A 25,676-nucleotide genomic window follows, 5' to 3' on the forward strand; every position below is an offset into this window, starting at 1 on the left:
AAAATGCTACGTGCAAAATTTGCCTGTTTTTACGTAGTTTGAAAGCATATGAAATCTCCTGCAATGTAGTAGCTTCGCGAACGAACTAAGCAAGTTGCGATCTCGCGAAATCCTTTGTGACAGCATAATGTATTAAATATATTCTTAGTCCGCGAATATGGGTTACCATCAGCTGTCTAATAGACCGACGACAATGAAAATTTTTGCCGGACCGGGACTTGAACCCGGATTTCCCACTTATCGCGAACGGTGCCTCACCTTTTTATTGTAATTCTTTGTTTATCTCATTTTGTTCTATATTGTTCATTTTATTTGTTCGGGGCGGACGTCCATGACACCCATTCAAGTTCTTCGTTGATCCGTTCACTCAGTTTTTTATTACAGACGGTAGCTAACCCTCTGACCGAACACGCTGAGCTACCGCGCCGACACCATTTGGCTATCCGAGCACGACTAGTGGGCAGATCCAAACTTCCATATATCATCAACCAAGTGTCTACTACTTGTACTCGTACATCCATTACGTATATTCCCGTACAGGTGAGACATTTTACTTGAAAGTCACTTGCCCAGTGTCAGCAGATAAATACGACATTGCAGTGCCTTTGTTACTCCGAATTACGATGCAACGTTCCTTCGGACATTTCATTGTTGTTATTCCATTATACAGCTGATGGTGGTCCACATGTGCAACTGCGAGTATATTTCATGTATTTCACAACGGCTGTCACCGCCGCAGTGCCTGTTCCTTCGGACATGCTTCGTAAATCAGAATAACACAGATACTGCATTGTAATTCGGAATAACACAGGCTCTGCAATATTGTATTTGTGATAGCAGGCTGAGTGCACTCATCTCGAAACACGCAATGCAAGCGTCTGACACACATCCATTCGACGAAGAGGCGGGGACCAGAGGAGGCTTTCTTCCGCCACAAGAGCTTCCGCAGTAACGAGTTTAGGCGGCTCGTGACCTATCGGCCGTCACAAGTCAAAGCTCCAAGATCGATCAAGACATTCCCACGTGATGCTTTGCAAAAACTCGTTCCACTAGCAGACGAAGATACTAACAACTGATACTCTCTTTGATCGAGTGATTCGAGTGTGATGCGTATTTGTGTAAGCAGATGAACGGAATGGGTATTGTCTTGAAAGCAGGATGTAAGATGAACATCAACAAAAGTACAAGGATAAAGGAATGTAGTCGAATTAAAGCAGGTAATGCTAAAGTAATTAGATTAGGAAACGAGACACTTAACGTAATAGATGAGTTTTGCTATTTGCGTAGCGAAATAACTGATGATGGCCGAAGTAGAGAGGATATAAATACAGATTTAAGTATTACGAAGTCTTTTCTGAAAATATTTGTCTGGAGTGTGGCCATGTATGGAAGTGAAACATTAATTATTACAAAAGTGACGCATTTATGCGACGAAATAGGTCACTATTCAGTTACAAGCGGCAGTTCATAGGTGGACAGTTACGTGTATTCACATACAATTCTCACATGTGACTGAACCTTCTTTGGGTAGACTGAGAGCAACTGCGTATTATGGAGTGGGTACTTGTCACGTAAATTTACTAAAACTAATGCGAGACTGAGTCTCAGGTCACACCTGATGAAGGTAACGAGTTACGCTACCGAAATATCGTGCAAGTACGACGCTGATATCCGGCGGAACACCCGACAACCCAAGATGTCATCTACTTAACTATCGGTTTATCACATTATAAATAGTGTTGCGTACAAGATGAATAGAGAAAAACTTCTTGCATTATTGTTATATCGTCGATTGACGAGGAAGCGAAAAATAGACTTATTTGGGTTCATCCGATTAAACAAAGGAGATAAGGAGTTGGAGCCTTCTACAGTTCGTTTCCTGATTTAAGAAACGATGAAAAAAAGTTTTTCTTAATTATTTAAGATGTCAGTCTCGTCATTCGGCGAACTGCACAGCCTGCTGAAAAGTCAGATACAATGGAAAAAATACTAGACTGAGGAATTGTATTCAACGGTGGCTATGTTGGCAATACCTTTAAGGTAAGTAAAATGGAGAGTTGGGGATTAATTCATCACACAATTTTTAGATTACAAAACCTTACAATTCTGTACAGAATAATCTACAGCACTTTATTACATGTTTGGCAGTATTTGATCACAACGAACTACATTTCAGCAAAATCAATAGTGTTCTTTGAAGTTAATGAAGTTATTGAAGGGCTGCGATATTGAACATTATCATCCCTGATCATTTGAGAAAAATTTTTGTAATGCTGAGCAGCAGAACTTTTCTGCTGCGGTACGTTTGAAATTGGCTGGAAATTTGTGACTGGAGAGCAAGTCATTCATTAAAATGGAACAGGAGTACTTGTAAACTGCGGTGAACATACGATAAACGTAAATGCTTGTTGAGGCATCGGGGGAACACTGAAAGGTTACGTAAACTTCATATTTGATGGTTGATTAAACTGCTGGATCTGGGAAGTAGACTGGTTGTATACATTATGGGTTTGAGGTATGGACGGATATGTATTTTCAGTTTTCGAAATGCTTTGAAGAAATTCCATTTGGCATTGAAGCCATTGAGTGTCATCAGACTTGTCTACTTGAGGCAACATATTTTCAAAGAATGACAGTCTGTCCTTTTTTCTCAGGTTTTTCTGTAGTTTTTAGAATTGTTAAGTCGACTTTATCCATTTTTTTATGTTGCTTGTAGGTGGTTTTGCTTTTGAAACAACTGTTTCAGCTGTTTCTTCAATTGAAGTTACTGCCGGGGGTACTGGTGGAGCATTTAGTTCTTCACTGTCGTAGTCTTCATCTCCAAAGTTATAGCTTTTTCTCTGTTTCTCTTTTCTCATATATTTTTCACAGAAACTGTATCTCATAGTTGAATATGTACTTGTTTTCTTGGAGGCATGTGAACTACTTGCTTTTGATTCTTTGTATTTCTTTTATGATAAAGCATCACGTAAGTGTTTCCACCCTTTCATGACTTCCCTACCTGAAAATAAAATATTTGTAACGCGAAATAAGGAAGTATATTGAATAGCGCAACTTGTTAACGATAATATATGTGTTGCATTGACACTAAAATAACGTTTTTATTTTTAGGTGTTCGACCAATGCATGCACATTTACCAACCTCCATTATTCGTACAGAATTGGAATATCCACAACAAGATTGATTGTTAAAAAGGTCTGTCAAGCTCTGTGGCAAGTTTTGCAAAGTGAGTGCATACCACCACCCACCAAAGAAAGCAGGGCGGAATCAGCAATAGCAAATTTCCCTCTTGGTATAGGTGCGATAGATGGAAAGAGCATCCGTCTCGTGTGGCCAGCGGGAAGTGGCTCCACGTTCTTCAATTATAAAGATTATTATTCAAATTTGTTAACGACTACTGCAGACAGTTCGTACCGATTTACTTTCGTGAACATTGGAAGTTACGGAAAAGACTGTGACTCTTTTATTTTCAAAGACCCTAAACAGTGGAAATCTGTTGAAAGTGGTTCACATAACCTACCGAACGTAATGTGCCTACCAGGAATAGAAGGACCGGAAGTACTTCATTTGTTTGTTGCTGGTGCTGCATTTGACTTGTATAAACATTTGTTGAGAACTTACAGTGGTACTCACTTGACTGTGTAGAGGAAGAAGATACAGAGTGTGCGCTTTTGGAATACAATGGAATTCAAATGGTGAATTTTTCACCGTCCCTTGAATGTACAACCTGATTTTCCTACTGGTATTATCAAGGCCTTTATTGTGCTTCATAATAATGTCAGAGACAGAGATGGGTACGTAGCTGAGGAGGCTACGTCAATTACAGGACTTGAAAAGATCCGAGTAGTGTGCTATACAAGAGAAGGTTTGAAAGCCTACAACGTGAGAAACATTCCCTGCAAGTACTTCGTGTCAAGTGTTGGAAGCATTCCCTGGCAGATGTCAAAGCTGTGAGGGTCCAGAAGCGTGAGACCACAAAACATAAGCATAACCATATTTTTTTTACATCGTGGACAGATTCGACACTGTTTAACATAAAAAATAACACAAATCCTACTGATTCGATATATAAGAGGTTCTATGTATATTGAAACTTTAAAAATGTAAAATAAATACAGTGATACTGAAAATAATCTTTAAACTATTAATTATTAGTTACAACGCTATTGAACTGACTTTAATAGTCTTACGTTTATTTAATATTATATAAATGATTTGTTAAATTACATTTCTTACTTTTGCTTCGGCCACGTCTCTAAACTGAGACTTTCTTTATCAAGCCTTGTTTTAAACGATGATGATAATCTAATTTATTCATTAATACTATGACTGTCCTCTTACCTGCTGGTGCTATTATAAGATCTTTGTTGTTTTGTAATAGTGCTTTAATATCTTGTTTTTTTCTTTTTGTGCACTGTACGGTGTTTTATTGTTTTTAAAATTTTGATTCTTTGCATTTGTTAGTAAATTAAAAATTGCGAATAAAAAATAATAAATGTAAGACTATTAAGGTCAGTTCAATAGTATTATAAAATAAGTAGATAAAATTATTTGTACTCATCAAAGTCATTCTCTTCGCTGTCTTCGCGCTTATCAGAATCATTCCCAAGCTGAAGACAAACTTCATGTCACACATTCCTTGTGGTGTTTCTATATTTTTAAACGTCCAAGGGTTTGTCCCCGAGCACAGGCCTTTCTTGTACAAATTGAGTTAATAACTCATTGTCAATTATAACCACTTAGGCCACGATAAAATCGTCTCACCACGCCACTCTCAACGCGTACACAACAGAGGTCAGCAGCAGACTGTGTAACCACGCATTTAGTCACGTAGGCCACCATTTCGGGGGTACGGTAAACAATCCGACGATTGTAGCAGCAATGGACGGCTGCATTGCTGCCGTCAGCATTAAATAATCCAGTCGTCCATTTTTCCACACAATGTGTGCGTCGCAATACCATCTTACGGCCACTACCGGTACGGCGGCGACGATAAAAATTCCGATCGGATAAAAACGTCACGTGTGTTCCCGGCCAGTAGGGCGGGCACAAGCCCAAAGTGACAGCAGCTGCTGTTTGCAGGCCACAGTTTCCTCACGCAGTTTCTGAAGCTGCCAGCGTGACGCCCTTGTGCATTCTTGTGCGCTACCGCACTGCCGGCCAACTGCCAGACAGGGGGTCACTTACCAATTTGTCTCACACACACACACACACACACACACACACACAGGCGAGTGAACCAAACGTCGGCCAGAAAGCTCATCCCCAGAACATCACATGCTATATTGGAATCTTAACTGCAAGACAAAATTATGAAATTAAAATTTAACTGAGGAACCACTACACATGAACCTCGTGCCCCCAGATTTACTGACAGAGAAAAAAAATTGATATTATAAAGGAAATACAGTCACGTAAACTCGAATTTACTTTACAGAAAAGCGGATTTACAATGTGAGGAACAGGTCCACACCAGCCGTTGTACCACAATTTTTTGTGTGAACATTAATTAGAATTTCGAAGTAATAATTTCATAGCCATTATTACCTGAAATAGAATCCATGCACCATTGTCGTATATCTGGAGGGTCACTTATTAATTCTAAATTTGTTTAATATTGAGGAGAATAACTTTGCCAGAAACTGAAGCTAAATTTTATCTGCATTTGAAAGTTTATATTGCTGCAAATTAATTAACTAACGTTTAAGGATATCATTTAAGAGAACTTTTGAAACCACTGAACATGACTTATTTTACTTCTGATAACTAACAGAAGAAATATTGAATTTAATTGATGAAAGGAGAAAATATAAAAATGCAGTAAATGAAGCAGGCAAAAAGGAATACAAACGTCTCAAAAATGAGATGGACAGGAAGTGCAAAATGGCTAAGCAGGGATGGCTAGAGGACAAATGCAAGGATGTAGAGGCTTATCTCACTAGGGGTAAAATAGATACTGCCTACAGGAAAATTAAAGAGACCTTTGGAGATATGAGAACCACCTGTATGAACATCAAGAGCTCAGATGGAAACCCAGTTCTAAGCAAAGAAGGGAAAGCAGAAAGGTGGAAGGAGTATATAGAGGGTCTATACAAGGGCGATCTACTTGAGGACAATATTATGGAAATGGAAGAGGATGTAAATGAAGATGAAATGGGAGATACGATACTGCGTGAAGAGTTTGACAGAGCACTGAAAGACCTGAGTCGAAACAAGGCTCCCGGAGTAGACAACATTCCATTGGAACTACTGACGGCCTTGGGAGAGCCAGTCATGACAAAACTCTACCATCTGGTGAGCAAGATGTATGAAACAGGCGAAATACCCTCAGACTTCAAGAAGAATATAATAATTCTAATCCCAAAGAAAGCAGGTGTTGACAGATGTGAAAATTACCGAACTATCAGTTTAATAAGCCACAGCTGCAAAATACTAACACGAGTTCTTTACAGACGAATGGAAAATCTAGTAGAAGCCGACCTCGGGGAAGATCAGTTTGGATTCCGTAGAAATACTGGAACACGTGAGGCAATACTGACCTTACGACTTATCTTAGAAGAAAGATTAAGGAAAGGCAAACCTACGTTTCTAGCATTTGTAGACTTAGAGAAAGCTTTTGACAATGTTGACTGGAATACTCTCTTTCAAATTCTAAAGGTGGCAGGGGTAAAATACAGGGAGCGAAAGGCTATTTACAATTTGTACAGAAACCAGATGGCAATTATAAGAGTCGAGGGACATGAAAGGGAAGCAGTGGTTGGGAAGGGAGTAAGACAGGGTTGTAGCCTCTCCCCGATGTTATTCAATCTGTATATTGAGCAAGCAGTAAAGGAAACAAAAGAAAAATTCGGAGTAGGTATTAAAATCCATGGGGAAGAAATAAAAACTTTGAGGTTCGCCGATGACATTGTAATTCTGTCAGAGACAGCAAAGGACTTGGAAGAGCAGTTGAACGGAATGGATGGTGTCTTGAAGGGAGGATATAAGATGAACATCAACAAAAGCAAAACGAGGATAATGGAATGTAGTCGAATTAAGTCGGGTGATGTTGAGGGTATTAGATTAGGAAATGAGACACTTAAAGTAGTAAAGGAGTTTTGCTATTTGGGGAGCAAAATAACTGATGATGGTCGAAGTAGAGAGGATATAAAATGTAGACTGGCAATGACAAGGAATGCGTTTCTGAAGAAGAGAAATTTGTTAACATCGAGTATAGATTTAAGTGTCAGGAAGTCATTTCTGAAAGTATTTGTATGGAGTGTAGTCATGTATGGAAGTGAAACATGGACAGTAAATAGTTTGGACAAGAAGAGAATAGAAGCTTTCGAAATGTGGTGCTACAGAAGAATGCTGAAGATTAGATGGGTAGATCACATAACTAATGAGGAAGTATTGAATAGGATTGGGGAGAAGAGAAGTTTGTGGCACAACTTGACCAGAAGAAGGGATCGGTTGGTAGAACATGTTCTGAGGCATCAAGGGATCACCAATTTAGTATTGGGAGGCAGCGAGGAGGGTAAAAATCGTAGAGGGAGACCAAGAGATGAATACACTAAGCAGATTCAGCAGGATGTAGGTTGCAGTAGGTACTGGGAGATGAAGAAGCTTGCACAGGATAGAGTAGCATGGAGAGCTGCATCAAACCAGTCTCAGGACTGAAGACCACAATAACAACAACAATTAATCTTCTGTGCTTTTGGCTATTTTCTGTAGAAATGTGTCGGATGTCGTTTTCCTCTTGCATTTGAGCGATTTTCGTTTTAAATGAAGTAATGCTGAGGTGAATTTTAACTATTTGGAAAAGTTTATCTTTCAAAATTCGTAACAGTAAAAGTTATAATGAGGTTACGCTACGACATTATCATCGCATAGAGACTGCTGTGATTCATTCAGTTTTTGTTTCGTTTTAGAGCTTGTCTCAATTTTTGTTTTTATATCCTGACTACGAGAATTTACTCCCGCATAAATAATGGCTAATGTCACTGACTATTTCGTGAACTATAGTCTGGTCATAACCAATTGGTTTCAGAAACAAACGATTATAAACTGGAGACCGGAGGAAAATGAAAATCGACGCACCACGAAGGAATTACCGGAATGAGAAATTAGATGATTTGTTCAAGAAAAAGAGCTTCACAAACTGAGCAAGTCACAACCGTGTTGGTCCACCTCTGGCTCTTATGCAAGCAGCTGTTCGCTTTGGTTCATGGAGTTACTGGATGTGCTCCTGAGGGATATCGTGTCATATTCTGTCCAATTGACTCGTTAGATCGTTGAAGTACCGACGTGTTGGATGGCCCTGCCCATAAAGCTCCAAACGTTTTCAACTGGGGTACATCAGGCGACCTTGCTGGTGAAGGTAGGGTTTGGGAAGCACGAAGACAAGCAATAGAAACTCTCACCATGTGCGGGCGGTCATTAACTTGCTTAAATGTAAGTCCACGGTGGCTTGTCATGTAGGGCACCAAAACAAAGCCGAACAACTGCTTGTTGAAGGGCCAGAGGTGGACCAACGCGTTATTCACTTGCTCAGTTTGAAAAAGTCTTTATCTTGAAACTCGTATCATCCAATTTTTCTAAAATTGTAATGATTTTTGCCAGCGGTAGTGGCCGAGCGGTTCTAGGCGCTACAGTCTGGAACGGAGCGACCGCTACGGTCGCAGGTTCGAATCCTGCCTCGAGCACGGATGTGTGTGATGTCCTTAGGTTAGTTAGGTTTAAGTAGTTCTAAGTTCAATGGGACTGATGACCTCAGAAGCTGCGACCCATAGTGATCAGAATCATTTGAACCATTTTTTGTAATCATTTGGTTGTCTGCATATGTACATCACATCAACCGATTTCCATCCCATTTGGATAAATCCTTCGTGGTGCGCCGCTTTTTCATCTTACAGTGTATATCGTTGCTTGACTGTAGTTTCACAAAAAGAAAAATTTTAATTAATTACAATTTTCTCTGAACAGTCTAAACTGGTCTTTGCAGTTGCATTTCTTTGCACCAAGTCTTAATGAAGACTGTGGTAGCCAGTTTGGTGGTTACTAGAACATTTTTTTACATAATTTTGGTCAAATTACTTCAGAAGCGATGCCTTTCTGGCAGGTTAGGTATACAAAATCACGACCTGTTATAGCATATATTGGTCGAAGTGGGAGAGTTACAACAGCACAGAGTGAAGAATTGTCTAGATCAAGGCGGACCACACGTAATCTACAATGACTGGGAAGATCAGCGCGTCCGCTAAATTTGGAGAATTATCGCCGGTTGAAGGGGAGGTACTAATTATTAATCTAAAGCAAGGACACTGGGAACTTTACTAAAGTACCCACTTACTGTACGACGTTAGGGTTAGACATAAAAACCATTGGCTAAAAAAGTAAAATTACTTGTAGTTATTTCAATATGCGATGGGAGCACGATGAGGAGTTGGAGAGAGACAGCGGACTACGTTCTTTCGACACTTGTTTCCAATGACACGCCGTTGCGGATAATGATAATCACACCCGACTAAGAAGTAAAAAATCATAGAGAATATCTTTTCAGTAATGATGTACATCCTTTTGCGGTAGAAGAGGTAGCCTCATTAATCTCCTAGATGAAGAAAGGGATACCCCAGGACATGACAACAATTTTCCAGAGATCTTTCAGAATGCAGCCCAACATATAGTGCCTCCTTTAACATCCATTCTTAGTGACATACTCATTCGGGGGTTATTCTGGAGATCTTGAGAACATCAAGAACATTAATTATTAAATAAGAAGACTTCGAAGACGCCTCACACCCGAAGAGCGATAGACGCATATGCATCATAAACACTTTGACCAAAGTCTAGGTGAGGCTCCTGTGTGACAGTTTGCAGGCAGACAGAGAGCTTCAAGGGCTGCACTAGAGTCACTTTGGATCCAGAAAGGGCAAATCTATTGATGATGCAATAATTAGGGCTATGAGTGTGGGACACAGAAGCCCTAGGATATATGCGATAGCTATAATGATGGACATCACAGGCTCCTTTGATAATCTCTGGTGGCTTGTGACGCTCACCCGATTAAGAAAGCTACAAATGCCAAAATGTTTGGTGGCCTTCAGAGGAGGACGAACAGCTCAGTGGCAGGCTAGACAACTAAAACAATTACCAAAAATATTACCAAAGGCTGCCCTCATGGCTCCATCTGTGGACCATATTTTTGGGATCTAACTATTGAGCCTTTGCTATCCATGGTGTATGGGGAGGATGATGTAGACAGTGTTATTGCGTGTGCAGACGCCATTCTGATAGTTGTCTCAGAAAAGTCGAGGGCAAAGCTGGAGGCAAAAGCAACAAGTGTTCTATCATTGTTGCGGTAATGGTCCATTAATAACAAACTCTCAGTAACTACCTGTAAGGCAATTTTTCTACTAAAAATATATATTGTCTCTAACTGCTCTTAAATTATGAGGACATTCTATTGTCAGAAATCAAGTTTGTAGGTATTTACGGTTGTATACAGACGAAAAATGAAATTTCTAGGCTCACGTCAGAAAAGTCAACGAGAAGCTTGCAAAGTTATACACCAGATGAACGGAGTTGAAACTATGATTTATAAATTACTATTGTCAGCTGTGAGTCTGTACCATAGTGCGACGTGGACTCAGCAGGTGCACTCATGCAAAAGAACTCAGAAGACGTATGCAGTGAGGTGTGCTTGTAACATTTACTGGAGCAATTTGTACAGCACTAGCAGAAGCATTGTAAGTAATTCAGGGAATATATCCTGCCGATATAAATGTCACGTACAGAGATGCATTTGTAAGCTGAACGGGGATATTGAGAAGATTGGGCAGGTCACTGAGGAACGAATCACGGTTAAATTGCAACTGAAGTCGCAGAGGACTGTCATGTGACGGTGGGATGGGGATAATGACAATGACTGTCGTGTTTACCTGTTGTTCCCTGACAATCGGGAAACTACGACAGACATGATCCAGTTTGTAACTGCATATCTGCATAAAATCTGGAAAATTCATTTAGACAGATACCCTTGCGGAGAGTTCGGTACACGTTAAATGGTTCAAATGGCTCTGAGCACTATGAGACTTAACAGCTGTGGTCATCAGTCCCCTAGAACTTAGAACTACTTAAACCTAACTAACCTAAGGACATCACACACATCCATGCCCGAGGCAGGATTCGAACCTGCGACCGTAGCGGTCACGCGGTTCCAGACTGAAGCACCTAGAACCGCACGGCCACACCGGCCGGCGGTACATGTTATACTACAATGTTCCGTGGACAGAGATACCACGGTCAACATCGTTCTATATATGGACCTTCATCTTACGTTAATAAACCCTTGTTCCTGAGCAGATGTGAATAACATTGGCAATCTACTATCTCACAGGGAACTTCTAAGTTTCAGGGCACAAAGGAATGTATGAAACGCCGGCCGGTGTGGCCGAGCGGCTCTAGGCTCTTCAGTCTGGAACCGAGCGACCGCTACAGTCGCAGGTTCAAATCCTGCCTCGGGCATGGATGTGTGTGATGTCCTCAGGTTAGTTAGGTTTTAAATAATTCTAAGTTCTAGGGGACTGATGACCTCAGATGTTAAGTCCCATAGTGCTCAGAGCCATTTGAACCAATTTTGAATTTATGAAATAGTTGAAAATTCATGTATATCCAAGATTACTCTAGCCTCATTTTCAGGTGACAGTTAACATAATTATTATTCCTTAATATAAGAAATACGTATTTAACATTGTCCTTTGTATCTTTATTTACAGATTGTAATTTGGATAAATATTTTATTTATTGTTGCTGTAAGTAGGCTTAGTTGTTACGTATTGGGTCGTGTGTACTTCATAACATTCAGTCATGCGATGCGGCGTATAATTAAACCACAGAGCATACAAGTAATGCTCTGAGAATTAAACACCTTGCAAACCAAGTGGGACGCGGTGAGCTGCTGCTGTCTGCAGACACTTTCCGTGGTTTGCTCCGAAAGTGTACTAGGAGACGCCAACCATTCTGTGGGAAAGACTCGGCCTTGAAAAATTCCCGGCCGGGCCAAGCTACACCCGTTAGCCAGATTAAGTAAAGCCGGCCCACTTGGCTCGAGGCGTGAGAACAGTTCCCCTCCCCCCGGAAGCCTGCAATCACGCTGTCGCCCACAAAAGCGACCACCATTCACCGAAGGTCGCGGCCCGGAGATGATCCCTTACACAGTGAGGTGACAGGTAGTTCATCACTGTCAGAGTATATGGTAACAAATTCAGACCAAATGAAACGCACATCTCTTAATAAAGTGTACCCAAAGAGTCGCATCAATACACAATGTACACCCTATCTGGGGGCAACACAGGCGTGTGTTCTCGCATGCAAACGATCGTAAAGGCGCCGAATGGCATCCTGAAATATACTGTCACTAGCATTTTGAACCTTTTGTTGCAATTCGGCAATGGTTCTTGCAACGAGTAAGTTCTCCCCTCATCATGTCCCACTGGGAAGAGATCTGGTGATCTTGCCGGCCAGGGCAGTTATTTTACACCACATAGAGCAGCTGTATGTGGAAGTGCGTGGTCCTGCCAAAAAACCACATCATTTTCACGTCGAAGAATTGGCAGTAGAACGGGGATAACAGCCTGTGCAATGTAGTGGGCACTGGTTACTTTACCCAGGAGATACACCAAATGCGATCGCAGGTTGTAATTGATGGTTTCCCAAACCATGAAGCCTTGTATGTCGTGGACGAATGCAATCGAACTGGCGGAAAATCACCATGTGTACATTAACACACGTGTAGGTTCATTACTCGCTTACAGACACAACCTACTCTCATCACTGAAGACAATACAGTGACATTCTCCAGTCGACTCTTTCACGACACCAGAATAGCCATCTTTGGCGGTGTCATGATACCAGTGGTAACCTGGCGAGAGGCACACGTGATCTTAATCCTGCTGAAAGAAGCCAGTTCGCAATGGTTTCTGATGACACATCATATGCAACTGTGCCCGGATTTCGTCCCTGTACTATGTTCGGTCAGCCATTGCTACTCGCACAGTACGTCGATCTTGAAGTGCGTCTGTACTAGTGCCCAACAAGTGCAGCCGTACATTGATATATCCATCCAGTTTTCGCAGACCCACAATGACCGCTTTCAAACGGCTGAAGCGTTACACAATACACTCCTGGAAATTGAAATAAGAACACCGTGAATTCATTGTCCCAGGAAGGGGAAACTTTATTGACACATTCCTGGGGTCAGATACATCACATGATCACACTGACAGAACCACAGGCACATAGACACGGGCAACAGAGCATGCACAATGTCGGCACTAGTACAGTGTATATCCACCTTTCGCAGCAATGCAGGCTGCTATTCTCCCATGGAGACGATCGTAGAGATGCTGGATGTAGTCCTGTGGAACGGCTTGCCATGCCATTTCCACCTGGCGCCTCAGTTGGACCAGCGTTCGTGCTGGACGTGCAGACCGCGTGAGACGATGCTTCATCCAGTCCCAAACATGCTCAATGGGGGACAGATCCGGAGATCTTGCTGGCCAGGGTAGTTGACTTACACCTTCTAGAGCACGTTGGGTGGCACGGGATACATGCGGACGTGCATTGTCCTGTTGGAACAGCAAGTTCCCTTGCCGGTCTAGGAATGGTAGAACGATGGGTTCGATGACGGTTTGGATGTACCGTGCACTATTCAGTGTCCCCTCGACGATCACCAGTGGTGTACGGCCAGTGTAGGAGATCGCTCCCCACACCATGATGCCGGGTGTTGGCCCTGTGTGCCTCGGTCGTATGCAGTCCTGATTGTGGCGCTCACCTGCACGGCGCCAAACACGCATACGACCATCATTGGCACCAAGGCAGAAGCGACTCTCATCGCTGAAGACGACACGTCTCCATTCGTCCCTCCATTCACGCCTGTCGCGACACCACTGGAGGCGGGCTGCACGATGTTGGGGCGTGAGCGGAAGACGGCCTAACGGTGTGCGGGACCGTAGCCCAGCTTCATGGAGACGGTTGCGAATGGTCCTCGCCGATACCCCAGGAGCAACAGTGTCCCTAATTTGCTGGGAAGTGGCGGTGCGGTCCCCTACGGCACTGCGTAGGATCCTACGGTCTTGGCGTGCATCCGTGCGTCGCTGCGGTCCGGTCCCAGGTCGACGGGCACGTGCACCTTCCGCCGACCACTGGCGACAACATCGATGTACTGTGGAGACCTCACGCCCCACGTGTTGAGCAATTCGGCGGTACGTCCACCCGGCCTCCCGCATGCCCACTATACGCCCTCGCTCAAAGTCCGTCAACTGCACATACGGTTCACGTCCACGCTGTCGCGGCATGCTACCAGTGTTAAAGACTGCGATGGAGCTCCGTATGCCACGGCAAACTGGCTGACACTGACGGCGGCGGTGCACAAATGCTGCGCAGCTAGCGCCATTCGACGGCCAACACAGCGGTTCCTGGTGTGTCCGCTGTGCCGTGCGTGTGATCATTGCTTGTACAGCCCTCTCGCAGTGTCCGGAGCAAGTATGGTGGGTCTGACACACCGGTGTCAATGTGTTTTTTTTTCCATTTCCAGGAGTGTACAACAGGAGTACGTACTAGCCGGTGGGGCACGGTTGTTCTTTAGAACGAATGTTGCAAACACTATTCAACTCTATGTGAGCGTAGTTACAGCCTGCAGAGTCAAAAAAGAGCGTACAAAGACAGGCCTGTTGAGTGCCATCTGATAGCCGGTAACTGTGACAAATGAGTCACTAACACTACAGCTCATCAGTATGCACAGTGGTGTCACTAAACATAGTCCTTGAGGGTGTCGCATTTTTCCCGGCATTGTACAAAGAGTCCTTAAGTAAAGCTCCAATTTCAAAACGCTGTAGAAAGAGAACAACTGCTCAGAATGACGTCAAATTCAACATCGTATTACTGATGCAGGGAGAGATTTTATGGAACAAAGAAAACTTAACAAAAATTATGCCAGTCGATGGCACTGTAAGCGTCTTAGGATAAATGGGGTTTGCCACATATGACAAATGAATTGCTATATGACGGGTATGGTTTGAGTTGCACATTACTCCACCGGTACTGTTCAATATGCATGACTGCACAAGTTCAGCAGTCAGCAGTTGAGGCACTGTTAGTTACGTAAGCCCATCCACCACGGAAAAGTCGTACCACGTTGGATTGGGAAAAATCGGTTTCTAATTGTCCTGAGGCCAAACACCGCATAAAAAGCAAGATGACATCTTTTTTCATTTCCCTAGACCAAAAACAGAACAAAAATCAAAATGACATCGGTTTCTAACTGTCGTGAGACTGAAGCAAGACATGTTCCAAATGTTTTCTGCCACAAGTTGAAATCGAGGAACAATATGTTCCGCTACGGATAGGAGTGTCTCGGGAGCCATGCTCAGAATGCGTTGGGCAATGTGTTCTTTCGAGTCAGCTACATTCGTAATTGGAGAATTGAACACCATATCTTTCAGATAACCCCACAGCCAGAAGTCACACGAATTAAGATCAGGTGATCAGAACGACCAGGCTGTAGGGAAATGACGACTGATAATTCTAACATTTCCGAAATGCCCCTGAAGCAGCCGCTTCTCTACCAGTGCAATGTGCGGGAAAGGTCCATCTCGTATAAAAATGATACCACCCACACATCCACGCTGTTGAAGGACTGGAATGAAATTGGTGGCCAAAAGACGCTCATAGCGTTTACAGGTGACGGTACAGGTAACCTGGGTCACAAGACTCATCTCTTCAAAAAAATATTGCCCTGCTATAAACGATGCCGTCAAACAGCACCACACAGTCACTTTTCCAGACTGAAGTGGTAGCGGTTGACGTGGCAATTCTGCGTGTTGACATGTCCTTGGAGATGGAAATAGGCTTCATATGTCCACAGAATGCTCCATGGCCATCGATTGTCCTCGTCTGTGCGAGCATGAATTTCCAGAGCGAACGTTTGTCTAGCTGGCAGGTCAGCAGAAAGCAACTCCTAAACATGGTTGATGTTATATGTATAGCAATGCAGAATGTTTCGTAGGATTTTACGCACTGTGCTCGCAGGCATCTCGACGTTCGGGTAATACTCTGTGCACTGCATGTTTGCACACCACCGCTCGACCCCTCTTACAATGCAGTGGCCACATCTTCGACAGACGTCTGATCAACTACTTACCTCCCTCTGCCACATTGCACTTCAAAAGAACGTGTCTTTTCCAATTTTGTAATCATTTTCTTCAGACCCTTAGCAGTCACCAGATCAGTGCCTTTTTAAACATCCTTGAGTCTCGGGAACTTCTGCAGGGCTACTGTCGCACAGACATCATTCTTGTCACAAGACCTTTACTAGTAGCGCTCGATCATTCATGGAGACAGTCATGTTGACCGTCTCGGAAGCAAAGTGAAGAACAGCCGTGTACCGTGCATCTGTTGATGTGCTTACAACACCATCTATTGCACAAAGTTTCGTTAATTTTTTTTGTTCCATGACGTTTTCTCCTGCATCAGTAATATGCTGTTCAAATTAGACATCATTCTGAGCAGTCGTTCTCCTTCTACAGCTTTTTGAGATTGGAACTTCAATTATGGACATCCTACATATACAGGGTGCTTCAAAAATACTTTTTAAAACTTTGAGGAAAGGTTTCTTAGTCCAAAACCAGCAAAAAAAGTCCGAAAATCATTCGTTTTCGAGTTAGTAATGAAAGTTTATATACAATGGCTTTCCAGGTACACCCCAAGAGCTTCACTTATCTATGGATCTGTTTGAGTCATTGTATCCTAGATCGCATTGTGCTGCCAGGGAGACTTGCTTACATTCTTCAATCGTCCGTCTTCAAAGAGTCCATTGTGTACACATAATACAGATAGTGAGTTGACTGGAAGTGCTCCGTTTAAACAAGGGAGGATATTTATTTAGTGAGCAGAGAGATACGATTTTTACGTACGGCCGCGCAGATGACAATGGACACGAGGCTGCACGGCTGTATCAGACGGCGTTTCCAGACCGAAGACAACCGAGTCATCCAACATTTGGTGCTGCGTATCGTCGCGTTGCCGAGACAAGATCCCTAGCACCACACACTGTTGACCAAGGCAGACCACGTGTTGCTCGTACGCCTGACAGGCACATTCTACGGGTTGTTGAAGAAGAGCCACGAATCAGCGCAAGACAAGCGGCCTTGACACGTAGTACATCTCCAAGATCAGCATGGAGGCTACTTCACGAGCAACTCATGTATCCGTATCATCCTCAACGTGTGCAGGACCTCACGCATGCCGATCACCCGCCACGGGAGAACTTTTGCCCATGGTTTATTGCACAGACTGTCAATCCGCTGTTTGTCTCTTCAGTTACAAACGAGGCAACGTTTGGAAGGAATGGAATAAGAAATTTCATATGGACCGTTCGCAGTCCTCATGCTACAATACAGGCTACACGTCAGCATCAATGTGAAATTAATGTGTATGCTGAAATTGCAGGTGACTATCTGGCAGGCCCATACACTATTCCAGCACGTCTTACAGATGCTGTATACAGGGACTTTATTCGGAACTCCCTCTAAGAGTTACTAGAAGATGTGCTCTAAAATAAGAAGAAATATGTGGTCTACGCACGATGGAGCTCCAGTACATTTCAGTCTCATTGTTCGAGATGCACTGGCTGATATCTACCATAAAAGATAGAGAGGTAGAGGGGGACCAGTTCCACGGCCTGCAGGCTCCGTCGACCTCAGTTCTTTGAATTATTATCTCTGCGTCATTTTAAACAATCGATCTATGCAGCAAACCACCTACATGCAGGTCACGGAAGCCTACGAAACCAACTGGAACCATCAGGGAGTATTTGAAAGGGAGGGACAGTCCACGATTCGGCGAGTGAATAGAAGCAAGTGCTAACAAATTGGAAACGAAGGATTTTCGGACATACGTTTATATTTTGGTGCAAGGAACCTGTCTCCATAGTTCGTAAAAGTATTTTTCAAAGCTCCGTGAATCATATTTGGGATATAATTGTAATTTTTCAACCATTACTAATTTTTTATTACCATTATGATGATGTGGTCCCATACTCCTTGAGAGAACGTAGGGGAACGATGCGGGAGACTCGCACCGCCGTACTAGGCAAGGTCCTGGTGGTGGTGGTTTGCCATTGCCTTCCTCCAACCATAATGAGGATGAATGATGATGATGAAGACGACACAACAACACCCAGTCGTCTCGAAGCAGTTGAAAATCCCTGGCCCCGCCGGGAATAGAACCCGGAACCCCGTGATCGAGATGCGAGAACGCTACCGTGAGACCACATACAAAGCTTAATATATAATAAATTGTAACATATCAGTTCTCGGTCACGACTGTCGCTTACTGCTGGTTGATACTTCGAGTGACAACAGAAGGGTCGTTTTTCCCATAAACCGACTAAAAGAGAGGTGATCTGAGACGACTACACTATTTCCGAGTGCTAGTAAATTCCGCAGGATGGTCGGTGTTTCCTAACATCCTTTGGGAATAAACTTTTGAAAGTGTCCTGAGACAGCAACACTTCACAGCAGTACTATGGGCGCTAACAGGAAATGGCCTGTCGAAATGCTACATTCTGCTCTTGGAGGCTGATTAGCCGAAAGTTATACATCGCGTAGCTGCCGAGATCGAATAGTCGGCCGGCAGCCCTCGTGGGCTTCACCAGCAACGTTGTAGCCCTCTGGGGCGGAGGTGGCGTTGTGATGTGTGTTTCGGAAATCAGTGGTTTGCGCTGAATAAAGCGGAAAGTTTAGAAAGTGTTCAGAAGTGTGTTCCCATGCGCGGGCGTGGGAAGCAGCTTTGTCGTTTGCCCGTTTGCAAGGCGGGTGTTGCTGTTTAGTGAGCATATATCGACTCCGTAGGAAGATTCAGCCTAGCAGAGCGTGAAGCTACGTCCTAGATGTAGGTATCAACTAAGGAAAAAAGCGGTCTTCTCAAGGATTAATAGAAGATAATAAATACGATTTTGCTCCAATGGAAATTTGAAGTGTGGAGTGGCTGTGAGTGTTCTCCTTTTTAACTTTTAATTGTTATCGCGTATTGTTTTTAGAGCTTACGGCAGATACATAGCGGTGCGCAGAAGTAATCAGGATTCTCCAACAAACGTATCGAAGAAAGACTGCAGAGCAATACGTCGCGTGATATGCCACGCGCACCGTACGGCAGAGAATGGGATTCGCCAGACGCTACGAAAACTCCGTGGACAAGACCAGAAGGAACGCTTCTGAATTTCTAATCATAACACCATAAATACTCATATAATAGCATTATAATATGTGTTTATAAGACCTGTTACAGGCAACCAATGAAAGGGGAATCTGAGCTGATGGCCTCAATAAATGAATAAAAAATATCAGTCGCAGTTGTGCATCCATCATGATTATGGCGAATATCCAAAGATGATTGGGCGCAGGCATTCATATTTATTACCATTGCTTACGATGGTATGGTTCATAGTTTCATGGCAGGTATTCCATATATGTTTGAGCGTGTAATGTTACACATATTCAGGCGAGCTATTCGGCCTTCTAGGATTGGTACTGAGGAGAGGTGAATTCGCTTGCTTGGCTGTGTGCGCGTCGGAGGGGCGAGAAGGCTGCTCGACCGCTCCAGGCCAGCTCAGTTACAAAGACAGTCAGTACATGGCCGCATATGCGTAGTCTCAGAACGGGAAGAATTTGAACGGTGGTTGCGTGCTTGGCCGGAGTGCAGATGTACAGTAAAAGCAGCATTTAAGGCAATCTGAAATATGGCTGCTTTCAGTTCTTAGAAATTCAAAAATAAATCACAGTTCTATACTAAAGCGACTCCGAATACATGAGTGATCGCAGAAAATTGAGGTGCATCCAATGAAACAATATCTTAAAAACTAAAGAGTTAATAATTCATGGTGACTGAATATCGTTACAACAAACGTTGAAATTAACAACTTTTAAAGGCTTTGTGCAATTCAACGAACAATGTAGCAAATGGTAGCATAACACTATAGCATCATCCCTGATGGTTACGCATCTGTATTTATTTTATTTATAGATTTATTACATTTTGTATCGTTTTCATTTGCAAAAGTCTGTCAGAACAGCATGTCCTCCACAATATCACAGCAACTGAATGTAGCGTGAATGCCTCATATCTTGTCATACTTGTGTAGCTGTTTAAAGAATATTTTACTGTTCAAATTTGTGTGAAATCTTATGGGACTTAACTGCTAAGGTCATCAGACCCTAAGCTTACACACTACTTAACCTAAATTATTCTATGGACACACACACACCCATGCCCGAGGGAGGACTCGAACCTCCGCCGGAACTAGCCGCACAGTCCATGACAGCAGCGCCCTAGACCGCTCGGCTAAATATTTTACTATTTTTTGCCAGCACCTTTATTTAAAAGTTTATTAAAGTTGATGTTATAAACCATCGTAATTCAGACGTGATCAATAGTAGCAAGGAGATGGTGCTTTGAGCTCATTTTTGATGTCAAATTGATATACAAATTAATTAAATTGATCAATGAATTACACTCCCTCCCCCACCGTCCCAAGCACCAACCCCCACCCAATCCCTCCCCCTCCAGATGACGTCATGTGTTTCCCTCAGCCTGCATGTGGTTCCCCACCCCCTCACTCCCCTATCCCCCGACTATCCTATTGGCGGCAATTTAGAAATTTGGCGGGAAGTTTGAACTTCGGCAGGAATTTAGGATTTTGTCAGGAATTTCTTTGCCAGGGGCTGTGCTGATGTTGCACTCCCCCCCACACACACACCTGGGAAATAGTGGGAAATTAAAAATCGCAGTGCCTTTCCGTGGCTCGAACCCTGGTCCTTCTGAATGGAAAGTCCAAGTGCACCCTCCAGTATATGGAAACTGCCCAGATGCAGGAGTGGAAGGTTAGATTAGCGTATTTTATTTTTTTGGCTGGAAAACTGAAGAAAAGATCGGTTCCAATTACGTAATTAATCACAAAGATCGGCCCGAATTACAAAGCTGTGTGCATAAAGCTACACAACGACTGTCTATAATCGCAATACAGTTCAAAAATTGACGACCCATACAACTGGTGTTGTCCTGATGGGAAAAAGTTCCACAATACCACTCGAAACTAGTAGCAGACACACTGAAATGCTCCCCTTCACCTACAAGCTGGCGGGAAAAAGGCTGGAGTGGCAAGTGCTATCTTTATTTTTCGGTGGGAAATATATTCAACTGATGAGATGTTGGTGTTGGACAGAGAGGAGTTTCATAAGAATATTACCTGTAAGCATACAGCTGAGGAATCTATCTATCGCTGTTTGACATCAGAGTTTGCTACAGACACCTCACCCTGCAGCTCAGATAATCGTTTGGGATTACTTATAGTTTGTCTCGTTATCTTTGTCACCATAGGCATGAAAGAGGCCCAAAAGCACGGCCCATATTATTTTAGGGAACGGCACTCACAAGTTACGTCACTGAGCAGAAGTTTACGATTTTCGTATTCGCACTGTATGCTTTGGTGCCGGTTGATTTTCAACTGTTTTCCTGCTCGTTCTGCCACGGAAGTTTAACTTGTTTCTTACTTTTTCTCTCTCTCTCTCTCTCTCTCTCTCTCTCTCTCTCTCTCACACACACACACACACACACACACACACACACACACACACACACACACATTCATGCTATGTACATGTGTACGCACGTGTGTGTGTGTGTGTGTGTGTGTGTGTGTGTGTGTGTGTGTTTGAGTGCATGTGTTTTCTAAAGCTGTTTGTGTAGCCTTTTTTTTTTTGTATAGTGCCTTCAGTGTGTCAAACAGTGTGCCACTGATAGTGTTCTTTGATCTCGTATATTCTATTTTCCTTCTGCTAATTGCTAATGCCCTATGTATAATGAAGTTGCTGTCTGTTCACATAATCTATTCTGTAAACACAGCTACTGCTAGAGCATGAACTACCAAAGAATGATATATATCTACGACTTAGAAATTGTAGTTTGCGAATTTTAGTAGGTGAAGGCGTGAATACGAGCAATATCCATTTAGTCTGTATAAAAAATAAATCAGTCTCTTGCAATCACTGGCGCCTTTTCGCAACTTAGATAGTGATGCATGATATTTGTCGAACTTCAGCACTCATTTAATTTATTTTTGAGCCGCATAGAATTTCCGTATTTTTTTTTTTTTTTTAATTTGCTTTCAACCGACATTTAGTAGGCTATCAGCACATTCTCGTCCTGTTCCAACACCGGCTTCGGTTCGAAATTTCTTATGTTCCAGAATTTTCAGATGACACAACGCTAGAGAATATTTAATTTCGCAAGGAGCCCCTGGAAGAAGACTTGTCACTTCTCTCACAGCGGGACGACAAGATACACAATCATCTCTCGGACGAGGAGTATAAAACGAACTTAGTTCTTTGCGACGATTATCTTGACAAGGCGAAAGCCACCTTCAAGGCCATAGAGAGTATCGAGAAACAATTGTCTACTTCTACCGCACATCGTGTGCGACCGATTCAGTGTCGTCTGTGGTTCAGACCCCTACGTCAATTCAGCTACCGCCTATTAAGCTCAGACCATTCTCTGGGGACAATGCGACCTGGTCCACATTTTGGGAATAGTTTGAAAGCTGTATCGGCAGAAATGATTCCGTCTCTACTATTAATAAACACATGTTCCTAAGAGGAAATCTCGTAGGTGAACTTAAACAATTAGACGATGGCATAGCAGTGATTGCTTCTACTTAGGAAGATACTAAGCGAATTGTTCAGATATGAAGACCTTATCTGCACAGTGCAGGCCCACTTAGACTATTTAGAAGAAATCCGACCCATTCAAGTTGAATGTCCTGGAACTCTTAATACAAAATTCATAGAATGCAATAAACGCATCCAGGCTTTGCAATCCTTGGGTGAGGATTAAATTCCTATGACAATTTTCTCACTCCAAAAATTTTACGGGCTATCTCCGCAGACATTTGCCGGCCATGGATAATCCACGTCAAGAGGGAGAAACTATCCGAAGGAGACGTACTGCGTTTAATGGAATTTTTGTGGGAGAAGTCGATGGTGTACTCACTGCGCAAAAGATACGTAAGCACACGCCATTCATGCGCACCTTTGGTCCTTCGGACACATTAACTCCTGCCGCAGTCACTCTCGACGTTAACTCCAAGCAAGGTCGTTCGAAACACAAAGACCACATGCACCGTGAAGCCTTACTACATTTTTTTGCGCGAACGTAGCGAGCACTGGACACAAGACTGCAAGACGGTAAAATACATTCCAGAGCGCCTGAAGATACTAAGATCGAGAAATCGGTGTTTTCTTTGTCTTAGTCGAGGCCCCACTCTCGGCGAAAAGAAAAGCAGCTTGCTCTTACTGCAAAGGGAGTCAACACCGATAAATATTGATGATTCGAACCAATCTATGCCATCCCACAGACAATCTGATTCTCTCAACGTCCCGGTCAATAGTTCAGTGGCCAATGTCGTCACGGAACACTCAAGCTTCACACAACTTCAGACGACATACGGGTCTGTAATAGGTTCCACAGGCGAAAGCCGACTCACATGTTGTATTTTGGATGCAGGCAGCTAATCCATGTTCATTTGCTGAAATCTGTTCGATATCTAAACCTACAGATTATCGATACTTGGCCTCTGTCTAAGAACGTTCATGTTCGGCTCTGTGATTTCGAGAGTTTACATAGCTTCACGAAACATCCTACTGTGCCCAAAGATGTCAAAATAAATCAAAATACTGAACATTTACAGTTGATGGACCCCACTGAAGAGAAAGGTGATATTCCTGTACAATTACATTTTTTGTAGTGGATCACTACTGGGGGGTAGTGGACGACGCAACGCCAGAACGTATTTCTCCGTCTCTAGCACCATTATCCTCTAAAGTCGGGAAGATCCTTAGTGGATGTCGCCCGGGTATTTTAGCTAAACACAGAGTTAATTTAATAATTTATCTGTTGAAGAACCGAATGATAACACTATAAGTAGCTTTTGGGACTTAGAATCAATCGAAATCAGCACCGATCAAAAACCACTAACGAGAAAGAAACAGTGAGCTTACTGAAAGAATATCGGACAACGTACATGCTTGCGTACCGTTGGGGACTAGTTCGCTTTCCTCTAAAATCCGCTGTCGTTCTACCCAATAACTTTCACAATGCTGAGAGGCGTTTTGTTGCTTTTCAGAAAAGACTATGCCGAAATGATGACCTAAGACGCATTTGCGTCAACATGATTCTACAGTACATTAAAAACGACCCCGTAGAGTTGGCTACTACAAACGAATCTGCAAATTTATTTTATTTGCCTCATCAGTTGGTTAAGCGAGAAAGACAAGAGAGCACAAAATGGTGAATAGTCTTTGATGGTTAATCACAAGAACAAGATACACCCTCTCTTAATGACACCTAAGAAACCGGGCCTGACTTGTTGCCTGAAGTTATTGAGGTCCTTTTGAGAATCCGTCTGTGACGTCTTACAGTCGTTGCTGACATTGTCCAAGTTTATCTCCAGATCTCTCTACACGCTTACGATAGGGATCTTACTAGATTCTTATAGTACATGACCAACAATAACAAGACTGAAGAACTCATTAATGCAAGACAAAGGACAATTGGTTGATTCTCAGTTCAAGAAAATAAAATAGACACTGTCGAAGTGGACGACTAATTCGCATCAGCTACCCGCAATTTGGAACGCGGAAGGAATATACATCCAAACGAAAGTCACGATACTAGGGATGACATGGAATTCGGAAAAAGACACGTTCTCAATGGCTCATCGACAAGTCACCGAAAAATGTTCAGACACATTTACAAAAAAAAAAAGAAATTTACTAAGGGCAATAGGAGGTCTTTAGGACCTTGTGGAATTAATAACCCCGATATCCATTGTAGGAAAAGTTCTGTCTCAAGACACTTGATTGCCCGGACTAGTTTGGGATGAACCTCTGCCTTAAAAACTATCGGTTAGACGACGCACCTTGGTGTCAGACTTTCCTGAGCTATCTAATATTACTATTCCAACGTGGATCCATTTGTCAGCGAACGATAGCTCCCATATTCACTTTTTCTGTGATGCATCTGAGAGAGTTTATGGCGCCCCTTTATATATAACATCTAGTGTTAACATTTCCAAACTAATGTGTAATAAAAGTAGATTAGCACCAGCGAATAAAGTAACATGTCCTCGGCTTGAACTTCTAGCAGCATTGATAGGAACCAGACTACTCTGCACCATTACTGCACAACCTGTGACCTTGGCAGAGTGACATACACAGCTCTACAAAATAAAATTTTTTTTTCGTTGCCAGGGAAGTTTGAACGAAAATGGGATATTGTTATGATACTCATTCCGAGTATATTTGTACTTTTTCCAAATTGGCTCTGGTTTTTGAGATATAGGTTATTTGTGGAAATGAGAGTTTCATGTGGATAATATCGAGTGCAGGGTCCATATATGGTGTAATGTATTTGCTACCTGTTTTTTAATTAGTGATATTGTACTATCTTTATTAAACAATTGTGCTCAGGGAGTGCATCTGTGTGGTTGAGGATTACATCATGCAAACATCACACTGTCAGCATGTGTTCAGTCCTGTTGTGCGGTGCGTGTGTTGAAGATATTGAGGGTTGTGCAGATTTGAAT

This window comes from Schistocerca piceifrons, chromosome X (assembly GCF_021461385.2).
Source record: "Schistocerca piceifrons isolate TAMUIC-IGC-003096 chromosome X, iqSchPice1.1, whole genome shotgun sequence".
In the NCBI taxonomy this organism is placed as follows: Eukaryota; Metazoa; Arthropoda; class Insecta; order Orthoptera; family Acrididae; genus Schistocerca; species Schistocerca piceifrons.